We start from the raw sequence: 22,988 nt of genomic DNA, 5'->3' as shown, positions 1-22,988 counted from the left end.
GGGTGGGGACTTTTTTTGTATCTCCACACAACAGCTCAAAGGTATATTATGACATGGTTCAATGTTGAAAATGAGTGGTATTCCCCTTTAAGTCTATTGCCACCTTTAACTTTTTTTTATTAAGCTTTTGCAGATACAGCCTTTGTGAATAACATTCAAAGAACCTATCACTGATCTGCAGCTACTCAGTCGCTGCATGCTCTACTTGTTCTATTCCCTCCACTCTTGTCATCGATAAATCGACAATATATTTGAATGTTCTCTCTGAATGGATTTTTGACTATATCAAACACAGGTTCAGCTTCCCACAGACCTAGAAACAGACATGCATACTCAAGTGCAAAGGAAGCTCCCATACTAGTACCTTTGCACTGTTTAAACCTCCTATTTTGAAACAGAAACACATTGTTGTTCAAGACCCAGTCGGTGAGTTCCACAATGAAACCTGTACGGGGTGTCAGTCCCTCTTTATCTGACAAAAAGTGACTCACTGCTAAGGCCGTCAAGAGTGATCAATATTAGTGTGAAGGGCTTCAACGTCCATAGTAACCATGACCATGAAGTCCCAAACTGTGTGCTCATCAATATGACTCAATTTAAGACGTCTGTAGTGTCCCGCACATATGAAGGTACATTGTGAACACAGGGTTTTAGAAAATAGTCAATGAACTGCGATGCGGGTTCAGTGAGGGTCCCATTAGCGGGTTTCAGTGAGGGTCCCATTAGCAGGTTCAGTGAGGGTCTCATTAGTGGGTTCAGTGAGGGTCTCATTAGTGGGTTCAGTGAGGGTCTCATTAGTGGGTTCAGTGAGGGTCTCATTAGTGGGTTCAGTGAGGGTCCCATTAGCAGGTTCAGTGAGGGTCCCATTAGCGGGGCCACAATTGGCCTACCTGGGGGAGTGTCTTTGGGCTCCTTATGCACTTTCGGCAACATATAAAATGTTTCCAATCTAGGGTGTTCACATGAAAGGAATCCGTGTTCACTGGTGGTGATCCATCCACTGTCTCTAGCTCTCTCTCTACGTCGTCCTCAGACGAGCCCTCCATCGGAGTCTCCAGTCATCTGGGTTCTCCATACATCTGGCCAGCTCCTTTGTGCTTTCTGCACCAGCATCTTTCCTTAGTACATCCACGTAGGTAGGTGTGGGACGTCCTCTTGATCGATGCCCGTGTGTTGGTTCCCACAGTACGAGCTTTTTGACCGGGAATTCTCGGTGCCGGTGGCAGTGGCCGGCTAGTCTCATCCTCCTGACTGGTATCTTTTCTGATACACTTGGTAGTGCCCCGTACAGACCCTTGTTGTCTCCCCGCCAGAGGTGGAGAGTATGTTTTCGTTCTTGTCCTTCCGTGTGTCCGTCCGTCTCAGCCAAGCTAACATTGGTCAAGCTTCACGTGACACGTGACAATATGTCACGTCGCACGTTGTCACCAATGCTTTGATTGGCTAGCGAGACGCATGACGAAATAAAATCCTATAAATAGGTGTGTCACTTCAAAAAATCATTTATATTTTTTGAAGTGAGCTTCCATCAGCCAAGCTAACATTGGTCAAGTGACACGTGACAATATGTAATATAAATAGGTAAGACAGGATTAATCGGGAACAGTACTGGCGGAGACCTGTGCTCCGAAGAGCACATTTTCTAGTTGGTAATGTGCTCGTCCTGGTTGATGTTCAGTACCACACGTAACATTCTGGTGTAGCACCCCGTCCAGGGACTTCTGTAGGGCTTGCTTTAGCTCGGTCCACTACACTACAGCAGTGAGTTCCTCCTGCATGCGGAGAAGAGGATTACTATGGAGTTCAGTGTAATTAATACTCAGTGTTTTCTAGTTGACAATGAGCCTCTTGAACATACTTGTCAAGTTGTCATAATCCCACACAACAACTTCCCCTCCTTTATCTGCTCTTTTTTTTATCACAATGTCTTTATTGCGTTGCAGCTCTTTTAAGGTTGTACGTTCAGCGTGGGTTAAAGGACGACTTCACCCATTTTCAACCTGTCTTCATATAATTGGTCCTTGCTAATGCTCATTGTAACATGGCACCATTTTTGTCTACTCGGTCTGTGTCTCAGAGGAGGGCTGTGGACAGTTCAGAAACCCGTCTGCCAGTGACATCATCGATGCGGAATCCATACTAATAGAAACTACAGGCTTTCTATTCCTGGAAAGTTAGCATGCTATAATGGAAGCCATTGTTTTCGCGTTAATAAAAAAAAAAAGAAGATGTACGATGATGTCACTGGTAGATGGGTTTCTGAAGTGTCCACAGCCCTCCTGTGAGACACCGACTGAGTAGTAGAAAAATAACACAATTTTATCAGGAGCGTTAGTGAGGATTTATTATATGAAGATAGGATGAAAATGGGTGAAGTCGTCCTTTAAGTCGTGTGTCAGTAGGAGTAGGTGGTGGTTTGTTTTCTATAACATTTAAACAACTCAACCTTGTTGTCAAAATGTTTGGTGTCGAAATGTTTGGTGTTATGAGTAGGGGCAAATGATAAGCCTTTTGACAATACCTTAACCCATTAATACCTAGAACGCATCTGTGTCACTTTTAGATTTCTTTAGGCTATTCAAAAATAGCAGATATACAAGCTCATAGCTCGGCACCGAGTGCCGCGCTACGAGCTTGTAGATCTGCTATTTTTGAAAAATCTTGAAAACATTATTATTTTATTTTTTTCCAAAAAACTGTTGGATTTAGAAAACATTTTTAAGAATCGCCTCAGGTCTTAATGGGTTAATCTGGTTAGTGGTGAGCTCTACGGCTCTATGGTGATTATGACAGTTTTTGCAATGATACATTATATCGATAGTGGTTGATCACCGCACTCTGTGCTTGTGCGTCTTAGCCCGTAGCCCCGTCCTGCGTGTCGGCCTGTCCTGTTGTGGTTTTCTTTCTTTTCAGCTGAACTGTGATGGGAATCGCTTAAGACACAAACAGACAAAAAAAAGCAAAAACATTGATAAATGGTGACTATGACAGAGTTTTTGCAATGATACATATGTCGATAGCTGGCTGTCAATCGCATGATTATGAAATAACCGGCCTGGCCCACTGATCATCTATGATGATAGACAGCTGTAGTGTACACAAAGATTCAAACATTTGATTACAGTACAAAACTGAGACAGCGTTCACTTTCCACCACAAAGTGTATTGGTAAAGTGGAATGGTTGAAGCCAATAACAAATATCTTAGATAAATTAGGCTGGCTCTATGGTTTAGCAATAGACCATTTATTTACAGCGAAAGTTACTCCAACTAGCACACCTATGAAACACAGGTAACACTTAAGGTGCATTCGGATATACAGCACTGAGCACACTGGCCAATACAAACTAATAAGTCAGTGCACTCCTGGTGCGCATTTCCAAACACACCCTTAATGAAAAAATCACACCCTGTGTGAAGAGAGTGGTGCCTTTGATGAGCCCCGCATTGTCATCACCCGTGTTGTCATCAATGTTTGTTTATTGGACATACATACATACGGACACACGGACAAAGTCAGATATAGGAGTGGTTGGCACCACTCAAAAAGAAGGGAAAAATATATAGGTAAAATATTTCATGGTTGCTTTCATTGTATCTTTTCCCCAGACGTCCTGCACCTCCCTGTGTGTAAAGAGGAGGTTTCCCCTGAAGAGGAGAGGAGCCCCAGTCTGGTCCAGGAGGAACCAGAGCCTCCACACATCAAAGAGGAGCAGGAGGAGCTACTTCAAAGACCAGAAGAGGTTGATAGGCCAATGTTGACATTACTAGCAGTGAAAAGTGAAGGTGATGATGGTGAAAACAGAGACACAGAGCCTGTAGCCAGCACCTCAACTGAACACACGAAAGCACAAGAAACTCACTCCATGCAGAGTCACACAGGGAAGAAAAGTTTTAGTTGTACATTGTGTTGCAAAATGTTTAAACTTAAGGCAAATCTGAAGAAACACATGATGAATCATACAGGGGAAATGCCCTTTACATGTGAAGTTTGTAGCAAAGGCTTTAGATACTTGTGTTATCTAAAAACACACACAAGTACCCATACACGAGCCAAGCCATTTACTTGTACCGTTTGTTGCAAAATGTTTCATCGTAAGGGAAAGCTAAAGACACACATGAGGACCCATACAGAGGAAATGCCCTTTACTTGTGATGTTTGTAGCAAAGGCTTTAGATACGGGCATCATCTAAAAGCACACATGATGACCCATACAGGGGAAAAGCCATTTACCTGTACAGTTTGTGGCCACGGCTGTATTCAAAAGGGTCATCTGAAAAGACACATGATGATCCATACAGGAGAAAAGCCCTTTACTTGTAAAGTTTGTAGGAAAGGCTTTAGTCAATTGAGTCATCTAAAACAACACATGGTGACCCATACAGGGGAAAAGCTATTCGCTTGTACAGTTTGCAACAAAGGCTTTGCTGACATGAGTTATGTAAAACAACACATGATGACCCATAAAAGGGGGAAAAACCTTTAGCTGCAGTTTGTGACAAACGCTTTGGTCCAAATCCACATAGATTCATACGTAGAGAAGTTAGTTAAACGGAAACAAATGCTTTTTCCAAAGGAGCATCTGAGTTGATAAATGACATCAGACAAACGTACAGTATGATCTAGGGCTGGGCCTTGTGACTTCAAAACATATTTATAACTTTTGCCTCGATGATGTACGGTTAATGAACGATTATTTAAAAAACTAAAACTAAATAATGAGAGTAGCAGATCTACAAGCTCACAACAACACGCCGTGATGCATTTTGTACACCATGGGTTCCCAAACTTTTCAGCCTGCGACCCCAAAATAATGCGGAAATTGACTCGCGACCCCACCTAAAACTTGGAGGTCATTTATGCACATAAACTTGCATGTTCGGTGCGCATTTGTAATGTATTAAAATGTACTATTTGTAATAATTTTTAGACTGTATTTCATCCATTCTGTTGAATTTAAAATTGAAAAAATACAATAAAAATGTAATTACCCCAAATAAATTCGCGACCCCACCGTCAGTCTCCCGCGACCCCAAGTGGTGTCGCGACCCCAACTTTGGGTATCCCTGTTGTACACAACCATTGTACTGCGAAGTATAATACAGTCAAGGGGTTAAAGGTACACTTAACCATTTTTCAACATATCTTCATATAATTGGTCCTCACTAATGCTCGTTATAAGATGGCACCATTTCTGTCTCTACTCACTCTGTGTCTCAGAGGAGGGCTGTGGACAGTTCAGAAACCTGCATAAATGTGACATCATTGGTAGACATGTTTGGTCTTTTATTTATAATTTTGCTTTATTACCCCTTTTCTCCCCAATGTAGTCGTTATGCCAATTGAAACACGTGTGTCGTCACTGCTGTTGTGTCCAGTGGTGGAAGGTAACTAAGTACATTTACTTAAGTACAATTTTGAGGTATTTGTACTTTACTTGAGTATTTCCAATTTCCAATACTTTTACTTCTACTCCACTACATCTCAGAGGCATATATTGCACTTTTACTCCACTACAATTATTTGAAAACTTTAGTTACTAGTTACTTTTCAGATATAAATGACAGAAATGGACACTACACACAGACCACTTTTGGTGGCTTTATTTTTATTTGATTTTTGAAAAAAGTTGTTTTTCTCATGTTTTAATCTGTTTTTAAAGGACATGGGTTTGTCCTCATGCTGGAATTGAATCAGGTGTAGGATTAACTAATTCTCTTCCTTCCCCCAAAACGACTTTGTTTCTGTTGTTGTTGTTGTTGTTGTGTGCAGTTTAATCTCTAGACCCATATGATGTACTTGATGTTTTTTACGGCTCCACCCAGCAGAAGGCTGCTCAGATGGCTCAAGTGTCCCATTTTGACTCAATTATTTTTTTCAGAGACTCATCAACTTTATTAGGGACCTGTCTGTCTCTGTCCCAGCAACACACTCGTGGGATCTAGCACCAGTAAACAGGACGTTGGTATGCCATTGTAAGCCATCTAGTGGCTATAATTGGGATGGACGATCTTCCTATAGACAGGTTTCCTGTTAGTAAACATGAGAGGATATGACCGTGCAGATCCGGGGGTAGCCTATAGAGGGCGCCATTACCCGCAGCAGCTCTGGTCAAATGTCCATTCATAAAATAAATGATCTTCACCGGGTTTAATGAAAGTAGATTAAATTATGCAGTTTGTAATACCTTGTTTACTCAATAAAAATGATTTGTTGGAAGTTGGATCTGTTTGTATATAATAGCAGCATTATGCCTATTATGCCTATAATAGCAGAATTATGGCTATCTAACTCCCGATCATAACAACAGAGTGAACGGCGCAACAATTCGTTTTCCCCGAGCATGCGCAGATTGCGCATTCTGCTCTGTGATGACGTCGCGCGGAAATCCGTCTATATCTACCATCATTGATATACTTTATGGTTATATCACCTCCCTTTAAAAAGAAAAAAAAACTCCGACCTTGGAAGGAGCCTGTATTGGCCTTTATGCACAGAGCCTACTAACTTCTAGTTCTGGGACTACTAGTTAGCTTGTAGATCTGCTATCTTCGGGGCGTACGACCAAGTATAAAGCGGGCTTTAGCGGTACTCTTTTAGTCAGCTGATGATGTGTATATGGGTACAGTACATAGTCCGGTCATTATGATGATAAACTCTTGTATAATTATGGTACATGTTGGGGTCAGTATGGTAAAACTCTAAGAGCAGTGGTTCTCAAGGCTTGGGTCCATTTTCAGAGCCACGTTCTGGGCTTGGATCAACAGAACTTAAGTTCATATTTATCGGTTTCCACGATCAAAAGAAAAAAAAAATCACGTTTATTTAAAAAGAAAAGCAAACCATGACTTTTTTTAAATTTATTTATTTACATTATTATTGTTTTTACATTAATCTTTTGGGGGTTTTTTTGCCAATTATTTGGGGGCCGAACAGGACGGTTGAGAACCGCTGCTCTACGGTACACTGTCAGCTCATTGGTGTCAGTTTTGCACCTTCAGCCATCCTGGTCCCATCCGGCGTTTGCATATTGCTAAGCATGCGGGGGGGGGGGGGGGGGGGGGGGGGGGGGGTAGAGGTACTTAACTGGGACGAATCTGATGATGATGATGAGAATATTGAAACTGTATATGAATCTAGCAGTCTGTATTTTGATACTTGAATGAGTTTTGCATCTTGTAATCTTGGCTTCCAGTCTTTTTTAATGATTATTTTTCATAATTGTACAACTAATAAATGCCACAATTAGAATGATTGCTTATTGTGACTCTTTATTTATTAGTGTTGTGTCAACTGTTGCCATTGGAATTAATCACTTTCAACCTGTTGTCCCTATTTTTGGACATGCCTTTATATAGGTGAGAATATTCACTATTTTCTGTTTAAGAAAGTAGGTAACTGATATATTGCACTTTTACCTTAGCGCTAGGTGTACTCTTAGTTGCTTGTTTTAGAAGAGAATGCACTTAAGACTTCTGGTGATTAGTAGTTTCCTTGCCTACCTATGTTGAATGCACTTATTGTAAGTCTATGCATTTATTATATATAGGTGAGATTATTCACTATTTAGTGTGGTTGCCCTAACAGGGCAATCAGACTATAGTACTCTTCCCACTTTATTCCACTTCTAGATAAACTTTATTTTGCCGCGCTACTCCTCCCACAGTTTTTTCCCCCAATGTTAGAATTTTGGAGGCAATTATGCGGGCTGCGGGTGAGCGGGTCAGCGCTCTCACACGCAAAAAAAATAACATGCTCTTGTTTTGTCTTTATTCCTAATAAGAATAAGAATAATAACAATAAAACAGTTTGAATACACTTGGGGATTATTTTCTAACCATGATTTTACAGAATTAAAAAAAAATCGCGGGTCGCGGGGCGGGTCGAGCCATAGATTTATATATGGGTTCGCGGGGCGGGTTGAGGCGGGTTGGGTTCTGTTGCGGGGCGGGCCGAGTCATGAAAAAACCCGACCCGCGCATCACTAGTGTGCGTGTATTTTGCTATGAGATTGGTTATATAGTTTAATTGATATTGATTTATTAGTGCATTCAATTTCTCCATTCACTTTAATGGAAAAGTGAAAAAACTCAAATTCAAGTATTTTTTTCTCAGAAACCATAAGGGCTAGAGTTTCAAGACGTGGAGGGGTGGTTCGTGATTTAGTTCGAAATTATTAAAAAAAGAATTACACCAGTCGGCCTCATGGTGGCGCTATAACAACCCCCTGTACGTTTTGGCCTATAACTCTTGAACCGTAGGTCGTAGAATAAAAATCAAAAAAATGTTTTCCCTAGATTCCTTAAGTCATGACGCAACTCCCCATATATGCCACGCCCATTTGCGTCAGGACAAAAAAAAATCCTTAAATCACGAACGAAGCGTCCGGTCAATCCCAAATTTGAATCACATGTCAAGGGTGGTTTACTCAACAAATCCCCAAAAGCATTTCCACTTTGATCCATAGGGGGCGCCACAAATGCGTACAATGTAACCGTTTGATGCAAAAACATCCACCTCCTGGTGGCGCTATAACAGGCCTATGTGAACATTTTCCTAATTCAGGTGCCCAGTTGTCCAGATGCCCACATGTCCAAAGTGCCCAGTTCCCAGTTGACCAGGTGCCCACGTTTCCCTAGTGCCAAGATGGTGACAACAACAAAGCATCATGCTGTGTAAAGTAAAAAAAACACAATTCCTAATTCAGGTGCCCACTCGTCCAGGTGCCCAGTTGTCCAGATGCCCACATGTCCCAAGTGCCCAGTTCCCAGTTGACCAGGTGCCCACATTTCTCTAGTGCCCACGTGTCCCTAATACCCTCATGTCCCTAGTGCCAAGATGGTTTTGGTGCCCAGTTATCCCTAGTCCCTAATGTGACATTCTGCCTAATTACTACTTTTACTTCTGGTACTTTAAGTATATTTTGATGCCGATACTTTTGTACTTTTACTCAAGTAAAGTTTCATTACCAGACTTGTAACAGAGTGTTTCTACAATTTCAGTATTGATATCATTGATTAATTGATATTCATTGTTAAATAAATATTACAATGTATGTCTATTATTATTATTATTATTATTATTATTATTATTATTATTATTATTATGTAATATTATTATTATTATGTAATATTATTATTATTATTATTATTATTTAATATTATTATTATTATTATTATTATTATTGCTGTTATATATTTCGCTAACTTCTTCTCTTTAACTTTTAAATTAGTGAAATGACGTTTGCATTGAAAACAAATGTATCTATTTTTGGTTAATACTTCAATGTCTTTTTGTTTGTTCTATGAAAACAAATACGGAAATGGTTTACCTGCGTGCGTGTTTGTGTGTGCATGTCATAGAGTTGTTTGGGTGCGTGCGCATGTGCGTGCGTGTAGTGCGTGTGTGTGTGTGTGTGTGTGTGTGTGTGTGTGTGTGTGTGTGTGTGTGTGTGTGTGTGTGTGTGGGGAGGGGGGCGGGGCTTGTGTCGTGTTTGTGTGTGCACGTCATAGTTTGGGTGCGTGCGCATGTGTGTGCGTGTGTGCGTGTGTGTGTGTGTGTGTGTGTGTGTGTGTGTGTGTGTGTGTGTGTGTGTGTGTGTGTGTGTGTGTGTGTGTGTGTGTGTGTGTGTGTGTGTGTGTGTGTGTGTGTGTGCGGGGGTGGCTGTGCTTGCGTACATGCGAGAGAGGGAATTCCCGGGCATGCCCTCTCGCATGTACGCATGTCTGCTTGACTGACCAATCACAGCCCTTGCGGATTTTGTCCCTCCCCTTAAAATGACCCCATCCAGCCTCGTCTCCTTCACTTTTCAAGATGGCGTGTGGATACTAGGTCGCTCCGAACGGCGCCTCCGAACGATGATAGATTACTATTGGAAACTGTTCTACTTCATTTCGCTTCATATTATATCACTAATCTACTTTTATTTCGTCGTCTTTTGTCTGAGGTGAGTAATATTACTTATAATAATATAATATACTTTTTTGGAGTAATATTACTTTTATATACTTTTTTCCCGCCTTTTTCGGACCGTACATCTACATGAACGTTCAGATTTCCAACACAGTTTTTACCCCATGGCCACGGATGTTATAATTATGTACGGGCCCTCAGAAGTAGCCGTATCTTCCGTATTGTTCAATAAAAACGCATCTTAATCCGATCGGTGGCCATTTTCTCATAGTTGGCACCACTCTATCAGAGTGCAGTACACCTACCAACCGATGGGTAATGCAGTTGAAAGCATATGACGGACATGCTGAGAAAATGGCCACCGATCGGATTAAAATGCTTTTTATTGAACAATACTGAAGATACGGTTACTTCTGAGGGCTCGAACAGAATTGTCACATCCGTGGCCATGAGGTAAGAACTTTATATTTGAAATGTGAACGTTTATGTACATGTACGGGCCTTAAATGAATTAAGTACAATCGCCAGGTTAAGTTTGTTTCAGGCTACTGTTACGTGTGTGTGTGTGTGTGTGTGTGTGTGTGTGTTGTGTGTGTGTGTGTGTGTGTGTGTGTGTGTGTGTGTGTGTGTGTGTGTGTGTGTGTGTGTGTGTGTGTGTGTGTGTGTGTGTGTGTGTGTGTGTGTGTGTGTGTTGTGGCTGCTCTCAGCGCAGTCCAGAGTCCAGTGTTGCCAAATCTGTAATTATAAGCGACTTTGGGCTTCCTTTTTTTCTGTAAAGTAGCAGTGGTGGAAAAAGTACTCAAATGTTTTACTTAAGAAAAAATAATAATACTGCAATGTAGAAGTACTCCGTTACAAGTAAAAGTCCGGAATTCAGAATTTACTTGAGTAAAAGTACAAAAGTATTGGTATCAAAATGTACTTAAAGTACCAAAAGTAAAAGTACTAAAATGTTTGAAAATGGCCGATCTACAAGCTCACAATATTTCAAATAGCCTATGTATAAAATAGGTTTAAAGTAGTTAATGTATGTTTTATAATAATATAATAATTGCTATCTGAAAAGTAACTAGTGACTAAAGTTTTCAAATAATTGTAGTGGAGTAAAAGTACAATATTTGCCTCTGAGATGTAGTGGAGTAGAAGTAAAAGTATTGGAAATTGGAAATACTCAAGTAGAGTGCAATTACCTCAAAATTGTAATAAGTCTTAAGTACAGTACTTAAGTAAATGTACTTAGTTACTTTCCACCACTGTAAAGTAGCTTGTAATATTGGGGGCCCATGGCATGAAAATGTTTTAAAATCACTGCTCTCAACATTTGACAATAAAGTTTGACTAACCTGCCCACTATTTGCTTATTTTGGGCTTCTTTGTATAGACTTGCTGCTTATTTCTTTCGCTAGATCTGGCAACACCGACTTACGCTAATGTTTAGCGGCTAGCTGGCTCCGTCGTGTTTCTGTGATCATGGTTATAATATATAGTCTGTGATCCATGCCATGTGGCTGCTATCCACAGTCCTGGCTGGAACGGTGGATAGATCTGTCTGTTACAGTAAGATATCCATCTAAAAGTACCACACACTGACTGTGACCGCAAGTTAGAAACTCACAAAGTGTGTATAAGAGGCACGGTGGCACAGCTGTTTACAATGCGATGCAAATCTGTGCTGTGGTTACACGCAACTAAAATAATCTAAGAAAATAGCAGATCCACAAGCTCACAACGCCTCATAATATTTATCTGTGGAACTAGTTGTAGAATACAACTCTCGTAGACGTATTTATGATTCTGACGTTTTCAATCTATGAGAGTTGTAGGGTTCACGCCCCATGGAGACCTGGACTTTCTGCACTATGCCCCTCAGATACTCAAAACGTGTCCAAATTGAAAATAAAGGTGCTTACCCCCAAGCCCCAAATGTTAACTGTCTCTACGGGGTAGTAGTTTAATGTAATAATCCATATATTTCAATAAAGAAGTGCTTTAATGCCGTCTGTGGCCGATTCTATCGGAAGTTCCCAATGGGCGGCAGTGACGGGTAGTGAGGGGGCGCATCCGGTGAAACCCGGAATTACACTCAATGTAAACAGGAGGTAAACTAGGGTGAAAAAATGGCGTTCGGCCACAAACGGCATTAAAACACTTCTTTATTGAAAGATATGTATTATTACATTAAACTACTACCCCGTAGAAGTAGCTAACATTTGGGGCTTTGAGGTAAGCACCTTTTATTTTCAACTTGTACACGTTTTGAGTATCTGCAGGGCATAGTGCAGAAAGTCCAGGTCTCCATGGGGCGTGAACCCTACAACTCTCGTAGATTGAAGACGTCAGAATCGTAAATACGTCTACGAGGGTTGTATTCTACAGCTACTGTGGAACCAAGTCAAACTAAACGTAATGCCACAACCCCTGAAGTGCTTGTCAGGTGTTCAGTTCAAATATTATTATTTTGGGGGATCCCCGGTTCAAATATGATTATTTTGGCGGCCCCCCATTAAAAATATGATTATTTTGGGGGGGTCGCAGCCTGAAAAGGTTGAGAACCCAGTGTATTAGGATATAATGTACTCACACACACTTTCTTTTACACATAGTTTAAAATTTGCCACATTTTGTTTAATGTTCAGATAATTTGAATGTAGCTATAAGTATAACCCTTGGAGATAAACCCTAACCCTAACCCACAATACAAGGTCTACTAAACTACCTAACCTTACCTAAACCCTAACCCACAATACAAGGTCTACTAAACTACCTAACCTTACCTAAACCCTAACCCTAACCCACAATACAAGGTCTACTAAACCAGTGGTTCTCAAACTTTTTCATGTCAAGGACCCCCAAATTGACATTTATTAGCCCGCGGACCCCCATTTGAAAAGATATGCCAAGGACCCCCATAAGAGAAGATTTTTACGGCTCTAGCAGTGATTTTCAACCATTTTAATTTCTTGGACCCCCAGTTTGACATGCATTATGCTACGGACCCCCATTTAATGGCATTTCTATCTCTGGGACCCCAGTTTATATTGTAAAAATCAATGTTAATTTAACTCTGAGAGTGTACAAATGGAACCAAATGGACCCATACCATTTGGTTTCATTTGTACACTCTCAGAGTTACAGACCCATAAGGGCCTATTTGGTTCCTAGCTGGGGACCCCCTGGAACTCCCTCAAGGACCCCTGGGGGTCCCCGGACCCCACTTTGAGAACCAACGTACTAAACTACCTAACCTAACCTAAACCCTAACCCTAACCCACAATACAAGGTCTACTAAACTACCTAACCTAACCTAAACCCTAACCCACAATACAAGGTCCTACTAAACTACCTAACCTAACCTTACCTAAACCGTAACCCACAATACAAGGTCTACTAAACTACCTAACCTAACCTTACCTAAACCCTAACCCTAACCCACAATACAAGGTCTACTAAACTACCTAACCTTACCTAAACCCTAACCCACAATACAAGGTCTACTAAACTACCTAACCTAACCTTACCTAAACCCTAACCCACAATACAAGGTCTACTAAACTACCTAACCTAACCTTACCTAAACCCTAACCCTAACCCACAATACAAGGTCTACTAAACTACCTAACCTTACCTAAACCCTAACCCTAACCCACAATACAAGGTCTACTAAACCAGTGGTTCTCAAACTTTTTCATGTCAAGGACCCCCAAATTGACATTTATTAGCCCGCGGACCCCCATTTGAAAAGATATGCCAAGGACCCCCATAAGAGAAGATTTTTACGGCTCTAGCAGTGATTTTCAACCATTTTAATTTCTTGGACCCCCAGTTTGACATGCATTATGCTACGGACCCCCATTTAATGGCATTTCTATCTCTGGGACCCCAATTTATATTGTAAAAATCAATGTTAATTTAACTCTGAGAGTGTACAAATGGAACCAAATGGACCCATACCATTTGGTTTCATTTGTACACTCTCAGAGTTACAGACCCATAAGGGCCTATTTGGTTCCTAGCTGGGGACCCCCTGGAACTCCCTCAAGGACCCCTGGGGGTCCCCGGACCCCACTTTGAGAACCAACGTACTAAACTACCTAACCTAACCTAAACCCTAACCCTAACCCACAATACAAGGTCTACTAAACTACCTAACCTAACCTAAACCCTAACCCACAATACAAGGTCCTACTAAACTACCTAACCTAACCTTAGCTAAACCCTAACCCACAATACAAGGTCTACTAAACTACCTAACCTAACCTTACCTAAACCCTAACCCTAACCCACAATACAAGGTCTACTAAACTACCTAACCTAACCTTACCTAAACCCTAACCCACAATACAAGGTCTACTAAACTGGAAGACTCATTAAGCACTGAGCTTGTTTAAGATGAGATCCCTGAAAGAAGTACTAAGAAATTTTACTTACGTAAAAGTAGCAATACCACAATATAAAAATATTGTGTCCAATATTGTTTGCTCTGAAAATAATAATAAATTGATTGTTTGACTGTGCGATGAAATCTAGCAGCGCAGGTATGGTTTTCAAATGGCCTATAATAAACATTGCTTGCTTGTGGTGTTTGTCTTCTGCAGGACACATATTCGTATGTGCGGTCTACAGCCCCGGCTGTCGCTTATGACCCCAAGCAATACTACCAGCAGCCCATCGCTGCATCAGCTGTGGCCGCTGCACAGCCCCAGCCCACAGTGGCAGAGTCCTACTATCAGACAGGTACGTTCAACTCGCCACTGACTGGACTCGTCATGGTGAAGAAAAGTCCTACTAGAACTGTCATTCTCAAAGCTTTTTAAAAGCTTTGATGACCTCCAGTTTGGTGTGCATTAGGCCAGTGGTGCTCAAACTTTTTAATTTCAATGACCCCTCATAACTCTGAGAGTGTACAAATGGAACCAAATGGACCTGTACGGGTCCATTTGGTTCCATTTGTACACTCTCAAAAGTTCCAGACCTGTACGTGTCCATTTGGAACCACCTCAAGGAACCCTGAGGGTCCCTGGACCCACTGCATTAGGGTCCATTTGCTTCCATTTGTACAAAAAAAGGTCAATCTATAAGTGTGGTTCTCACAACGCTTGTATACTCTGCTACTTTTGAAAATGTTTCACAATGACCCAACCACAACAAACATTTATTTCTTAAAACATCAATGAGTCACGGCACACTCATGGCTGCTGATGCCAAACCAGTTTATTAAAGACAAGAGAACAACAAAAACATGTGTTGTTTATATCCCACATGGTTTTTGGATAATGGATATGTTTTGTGTTTTGTGCAACCTTTAAAAAAAAAGTCATCGTTTTGTACTATTCTCTATTTCCCCACATAGCCCCCAAACCAGCGTACACGCAATGTATGACGCCGTACACCCAGACCCAGCAGACGCGCCAGGTGACTGCCATCAAACCGGCCACGCCCAGCCAGGCCACCTCCACCTTCTCCATCTACCCGGTGTCGTCCACCGTGCAGCCCGTACCCTCTGCTAGAGCGTCCGTAGTGCCGTCGTACTCCCAGAGCCCGACCTACAGCACCATATTCCGGTAAGGAAATGCCCGGCCGTCACCCACACATACAAGTTACCCACACGCTAAACCCAAACGTAGTCGAGCAATATAGTAGAATGTGAGCTGCAGAAACACATTTAATTGATCTGGGTGCCATCGTTATAATAACCCATTAAAACCGGGAAAGCATCTGTCATTTTAGATTTTAGCTGTATAGCAAAACATGTTTTAAGAACACTTAAAAGATCTCTCAATAAATGTAAAAAAATAGCAGATGTACAATCTCACAGTCATCACTTCGTGCCGCGCTGCGGGCTTGTACATCTGCTATTTTTGAATAATTTTGAATGGATGCAACGTGTTCATTACTTTGCAACGTTCCCCATACATAGGCTGTCGCTCGTATTCGCTTGCGCAAAATTCACTTCAGTCGAACATAATTATTCAACGTACGCGAGTTGTGTCGCATCGGGCGTAGATGCAGAATCTTGTCACTCAAAACACAGTTTAGCTAGACTGCACATTTTAGAATGCAGGAGGAAGCCAAAAGTTCCCAGTGTTAAACACTGACGCATTTGATTTCTTTCTGAGATGCCGTGGCTTGTAGACTTAGAATAGGCTCTATGCACAGCAGCCAAATTATCACTTCTTTCATAGGTGTTACCAATGATACTAATGAAGGCTCTGTTCCATTTAGTGTAGCACAGTGGTTTCCCACGACCCCCATAACTCTGAGAGTGTACACATTTACATACATTTGTACACTCTCAGAGTTACACACCTGCAAGGGGCCATTTGGAAGACCATGAGGGTCCCTGGACACCAACTGTAGACCCACTGGTGTAACAGAGTGTTTCCAGTGAGCCAACATGCACAATATCAGCACCCTGACTCTGTTTGACCAGAATGGAACAGAGCCTTCATTAGTATCATTGGTAACACCTGTGAATGTCTTCATAATATGGCTGCTGTAAATACAGCCTATTGGTATCTTTAAAAAAATATATTTTATTGAAATGCATTTCTTCATCACTGCCCCTATTCCTGCTCCATAGGTACGTCTTACTCGGGCTACGAGGCTGCCGTGTACTCTGCTGCCTCCACATATTACCAGCAGCAACAGCAGCAGCAACAGAAGCAGGCGGTGGCCGCGGTAGCCGCTACAGCAGCATGGACGGGCAGCACCTTCACCAAGAAGCCGCCCTTCCAGAGCAAGCAGCTCAGGCCTAAGCAGCCGCCCAAACCCCCTCAGATCCACTACTGTGACGGGTGTAAGATCAGCTGTGCAGGCCCGCAGGTGAGGTTGAAGCCTAAAGACTGGTGGGGATCACTTTGAACCTCGCCTCCCTATTTTGGGCATGTTGTTATAGACCAAAAACAAACCTGATCTACAAGCTTGTTTGAGTACCTTGAAAAGCTGTATATCAATTCTACATTTACACTGATCAAATTAGTTTAACAAACTTTGCAGGTTTGTCCGACTTAATACATGATTAGATTTTATGCTGAAACGCCATGCTTGGCTTGCATTATTATACGTCCTACATTTGAAGCAAATGGTGTCTCAAATGAAGGAATAGTAACCCCCCTTCCTCTCCAACCAGACATACAAGGAGCACCTGGAGGGCCAGAAGCACAAGAAGAAGGAAGCGGCTCTCAAGGTGTCTCAGAGCAGCAGTAGCAGCAGCAGCAGTGGAGGAACCAGCAGCTCTGCCCGCGGCGTCCAGAACCAGCTCCGCTGTGAGCTGTGTGACGTCTCCTCCACCGGAGCCGACGCTTACGCCGCTCATATCCGTGGGGCCAAGCATCAGAAGGTAATGTATTTATTTTATGCTACCATGTATTACCATCATGTGTCACTTGCTCGCATAGATCAGTTCTTTTTGACCAGCGACACCATTTTACCTATGGATTAGGCTTAACCACGTAAGCACTAATTTGTACTTTGGGATACAAGCTCACAGCTTGTCTTATGAAGTTTTATACATTGACTATTTTTAAAAATTTGAGAACTTTGATAAACATATTTTTTAAGTCTTTAAACCTTTGCCTATAATGGCATGCCCAAAATGGGTAAGCCAGGATTAATGTGGTTAACTACATTAATCTACAATCTTTCAACGTGTCGCACTGTGAGATATTTGTAAAGGGGTAAAAAAGGAGGGGGCCCATTATAGACCCCTGGCTGACACCGATAAACACATTATTTAGGAACATAATGGATTGTAAACGGTCACAAAAGATATTAACCCTCATTCAATATACACACGCCCACATACAGGCAGGCTTACTGGACGTTGTGTACTTGTCTCTATACTGTGTATATTTGGCACAGATGTATGCATATATGACCGGTACGCAAGTTCTATGCTTGGTTCAGGTGTTTTGAAGGACAAAAAAAAAGAACATATTTGCATATCTGGTTTAATAAAGACATAAGCCAATCCTTTTACAGCTTCATAAGTCATAAGGGGAACTTTAGCTTTGACGTGTTTTGGCAATTAAAGCAAAAAAGATGTCAACATGTGTGTTCCCAAATATGAGATTTATGATATGAGACAATGGAAACAAGCCCTCAGGGATTTTTGTGTTATCCTTTTAGCATCATTGTGTAGGCCTTACTGTGCCTCTGTACTTTTCGCAAACTGCTGATAAAGAATTCAATCAATCAAAGCCACACAGCAATTTGCATGATGCTCAAGCAATGGCTAAAGATGGCTTGCTATCATGCTGCCTAGGATGGCAAATAAACAGTGATATGTTGGATGGATGGATAGGCTTTTAGTTTAGTGGTGTTAGAATGCGCTCGGCAACAGTCTGTCGTCTGCCAACTCCACCCCCCCCCCCCCCCCCGTCAAGAAGGCCTCCGCCCCCAAGATCAACTTTGTCGGTCAGTAGGTCCCCTTTGAATTTTGACGTCTCCTGGCGGTATTTGACAATGACTTCATTCTTCACCGTGTTTGCCATTATGCTCTGTACTGTGTTTTTGCTGTATTCCTGTTTGATTAGTATAGCTCTGCATTTAACCAGTTCAACCACATGAATCCTAGCGTCCCTATTCGGGGCTTGTCGTAATAGGCAAACATTCAGTGAAAACAAAAATCGTCTCACTACACGTCACGAGGCATTGTGTGAGCTTGTAGATCGGCAGAGATTAATGAGTGATAGAAAATGACAGACCCCTTGCACACCCATCTAAGTATATAGGGTTTAAGTCATTGAACCCCTATGTACTTATCACACAATGAATAAAGAAAACGACTTCCATTTTCACTTTAAAAATGATAAAACATTTTTTTTTTTACAATTTGCACCTATAATGACGTGCCCAAAATAGGGACACCAGGTTGAAAGTGGTTCAAACACTCATCACTAATAAAGAGTGAAGCTGGTTTCACAGAGCGTGCTTTGCACTCAAAGGCTACATGCCAATGTCTGGATAAGTCTCTGCCAACTTGTGTAGTGATGGACGGCGACCAGGCGTGAGTTTCTTATTGGTTAATCAATTCATTTTTTTGTGTATTTACGATTAGAGGTTGGGTGTTCACTAATGTCTATGGTAAGTTTACGGTAACTTTTGATTGAAAAATAAGGCCCTGCTACAAATAATAACTTCTCTATCTGTGGTCTTTTGGAGCAGTAAGGATGAAGTCATTAGTAGACACAATTTCGGGTTTTATCGTATTTGTTGGCTGTTCACTTCATCCAATGCCATCTGCAAACTCACAACACCTTGCATCGCCTATTTTCGCCACTAAATAGGCAATTTATGAAATATTGGAAGAGGGTTTGTGCCCAATAGCAATGGTCTGAGACTAAAGAACCCTACCTCCCCCTTTGCCCCTTGCAGGAGGAAACAAACTGCAGACCACGGCGAAAGAGGATGAGATGAAGGCAGCGGAGATATCCAAGCCAACGCCACCCTCCATGGCTGCCCCAGAGACCAAGAATGATATCTCTGATTGGCTGTCTGCGGCGGCGCTAGCTGCACTGCAGAACGACGTGCAGCCTGTTGGACACGACTACGTTGAAGAGGTATTCTGACAGTTCACTTGGGTGTTGCTTGCCAAAAATAACTGATCTACATGCTAACACGTCGCATCACGACACATTGTTAGCTTGTAGATCAGTTATTTTTGTGAGTATACATTTTTTTAGTAAGGCAAAAAAGTGTGCACAACTGCAGCAGCCCAAATAGGGAGACAGCTGTTTTTTGTTTAACAAACCCCACTGGCCATGAACCAGAGGGGAAGGCCAGTGCTGTGGATGTGGGGATGTAATCGTTCTATATTGCACTCCATCAAACACAAGTATAAAAGAGTTAAAATGAAGACTGGCTCTGAGTCTGCCGTACAATTGTATTTTTACGGCGTTGCTCGGCCATACCCTACCTGTCTATGAGAGGGTCTGTGTGTAACAAACCACAGGACCGATCAGTGCTAAACTTTGCATGCACGCTACACAGAATTAACTCCACATTGGAGCCATGCTGTTGGATCCTATAAGAGTTAAAGTTAAAAAACACTGCTATAGAGGGAATTGAACATTTTGTGTTACCCATCTCCTTAGGTCCGCAACGATGAAGGCAAAGTCATCCGCTTCCACTGCAAGCTGTGTGAATGCAGTTTCAACGATCCTCAGAGTTACCCAAAGGAGATGCATCTGAAGGGAAGGAGGCATCGACTGCAGTACAAGGTTGGTACATTTTCATAGGTGCAGGCACAAGTGTTATTATGCCTAATGTATTATCTTTGGCTGATGTCGCTTGCTGATAAGAGATAGATAGATAGATAGATAGATACTTTATTGATCCCCGAGGGGAAATTCAGATATCCCATAGCTCATACAGGCAAGGTTAGTTAAAAACACATCACAAAAAGGGCGGGGGTACAGGTTAAAACTGAGAGAAGACAAATATAAAAGATATATTATGAAATAAGCATAAAAGAGCATTTAAAAGGTGTCACTGGAATATATCATCCTTAGTCATTGTCACAGAATTGATCTTCAAGTCATGTTTTAGCTGGGACAACGTTATTTTTAGCATGACAGGTTTTTAGACCGAAGCGAGTAATCTACACGACCCAGTACACTAGACTGAACTATTTTGAATAGTTAAACAATAAGTCATAAGTTGATCATGCCGTCATCTGTCCTGACATTTCCTCTTGTCACAGGCTATTCCTACCGGCTCGCTAAACACCATAGATAGGAGCTACCCTGACCTAAAAGGTGTGTGTATGTGCTTGTGGTCGTGTGTGTAGATGGCAAACTAAAACAATATGGCACTGTTCCCCCCACGTCAACAACCCCCCAGCTCCACTCACCTACTGGCTACGGCCAGCTCTGGCGTTGGCCCTCACAGCCGAAGCGAGATGCTGGATCTTTCACTGTTCAGGTGCGGGGATAATAACCCACGTTCTTTTTATGGTATTTACGGATTTCTTCTTTTTCTTCCCCGTAGGGTTTTTGTGCTCTTTATATATGTATTAGTCTCTGTACCACACCGACACGGGACATCACTACGGTGGGACCGTCAGTAACTCCTTCTCGTACGCGAAGCTCCACTCTTCTCACTTCCTTTAGAAACTACAAGGCACAGTAGGACAGCGCTATCCATCCGTCGCTTATCTTCTAAATCCGTAAGTGAGAGGTGGCCTCCGTATGTACTGTATACCGAACGTTACTAACTCCCAACCCGCAACTCCAAACACCCGAGCCGCCACGCTCTTCAAACACTTCCTCCTCCTGTCCCGGCGTGATGACGTTCACTTATATAGCCGTACCTCCAGTGGCCGGCTGCCGTTGTGACGTACAGAAAACAGTGCCAAAACAATAAATGAAAACAAACAAAACATGGGTGCAAGATGTGACAAGATATGTATGTATATGTGCCTATATTGCCTACTGCACAATATCTTAACATCTCCCCCCATAAAGAAAAGAAAAAAAAACTTTTTTTTTCTTTTCTTTACCCTGCAACTACACTAAATCCTATTCTCCTCTACACCTAACCTCTCACCCCGCTGCCCTAGACAGTGTGTCAGCAATGACGTTATCCTTCCCTGCTACGTGCTGTATACACAGATTGTATTGCTGTAGGACCAGACCCCATCGGAAAAGCCTCTGGTTCTTGGTCTTAAACTTCTCAATAAAAACCAGAGGGTTATGATCAGTATAGACCACAACCTCCCCACAGCCATTGGTCACATAAATTTCAAAATGCTGCAAACCTAACACCAGGGCCAACCCTTCCTTCTCTATGGTTGAATAGAGCTTCTGGTGACGATTCAACTTCTTTGAATAGTAGGCCACTGGCATATCAATACCACTGCTATCTTCCTGCATGAGCACCCCTCCGATTCCCACATCGCATGCATCTACCGCCAACTTAAATGGTTTCCCGAAATCAGGTGCCGTTAACACAGGCTGACAAGTTAAAATGGCCTTCACTTGCTCGAATGCTCTCTGACACTGCTCATTCCAAGTATATCTCACAGTCTTCTTCAATAGATTTGTAAGAGGTTCTGTAATTGCTGCAAAATTTCGCACAAACTTTCTATAGAATCCACACATTCCTAGTACCCTCATCAACTGTTTCTTTGTCTGAGGTACTGGAAGATCAGTAATTGCCTGTACTTTAGCAGCACGAGGGCGGACCTGGCCACGTCCTACTACATGCCCCAAATATGTCACTTGGGCCTTGCCGATCTCACTTTTTGCTAAATTAACCACTAGTTTTGCCTCGGCCAGCCGTGCAAAGAATTCTTCTATCTGAGCTACATGTTCTTCCCAAGTGTCATGGTACAACACCACGTCATCAATGTAGGTCACACAGTTCATCAACCCTCTGGTGACTTGGCTCATCAGGCGCTGAAAACATGCTGGTGCATTTCTCAAGCCAAACGGAAGAACCCTAAATTGATAAAGGCCATCTGGAGTCACAAATGCTGAAATCTCCTTTGCACGTTCCGACAAAGGCACCTGCCAATACCCTTTCAACAAGTCGAATTTCGACACATACTTAGCTGACCCTATCCTATCAATGCAGTCTTCAATCCGGGGAATAGGATATGAATCCGCTTTACTCACTGCATTCACTTTGCGAAAATCCACACACATCCTGATACTCCCATCTGATTTAGGAACGAGTACAATAGGAGAGCTCCAATCACTACTGCTAGGTTCAATAATATCATGCTCTAGCATGTACTTTATTTCTTCCCTAACTGCAGCCATTTTCCCTGGGTTTAACCTATAGGGATGCTGTTTGATAGGCAACGCATCCCCTACCTCTATATCATGTTTAAGCCCAGAGGTTAACCCCGGAGTATCTGTAAACACAGCAGGAAACTTTTGGATCAGAGCATGCACCTCAACCCCCTGCTCTGGCTCTAGATGTTCCACCACCTGACCCCACTTGGCCATCACCTCACTATTTACCAAGCGTATTCCCACTGGCTCCAAACTCTCTGCCCCACTATCTTCTTCTGTCTCACTCTTTTCTATGTTAATAGCTACTACTGGCCTCTCCCCCCGACCATGATACA

The 22,988-nt window shown here is 42.2% G+C and overlaps 1 pseudogene across 1 annotated transcript in view; it reads left to right on the top strand.

Annotated features, from left to right (window-relative positions):
- Window positions 1-22,988, top strand: part of LOC311054296 (zinc finger RNA-binding protein-like) — a 29,572-nt pseudogene that overhangs the window by 1,192 nt on the left and 5,392 nt on the right. The window contains exons 2-8 of the transcript in view: window positions 14,509-14,647; window positions 15,264-15,474; window positions 16,494-16,735; window positions 17,043-17,252; window positions 18,298-18,328; window positions 19,289-19,473; window positions 20,008-20,133. The product of the transcript in view is annotated as a zinc finger RNA-binding protein-like (transcript). The remainder of the gene's footprint in view (window positions 1-14,508; window positions 14,648-15,263; window positions 15,475-16,493; window positions 16,736-17,042; window positions 17,253-18,297; window positions 18,329-19,288; window positions 19,474-20,007; window positions 20,134-22,988) is intronic.

This window comes from Gymnoscopelus microlampas (assembly GCF_963454915.1).
Source record: "Gymnoscopelus microlampas genome assembly, chromosome: 10".
In the NCBI taxonomy this organism is placed as follows: domain Eukaryota; kingdom Metazoa; phylum Chordata; class Actinopteri; order Myctophiformes; family Myctophidae; genus Gymnoscopelus; species Gymnoscopelus microlampas.
This window is presented reverse-complemented; position numbering and strand designations above follow the sequence as displayed.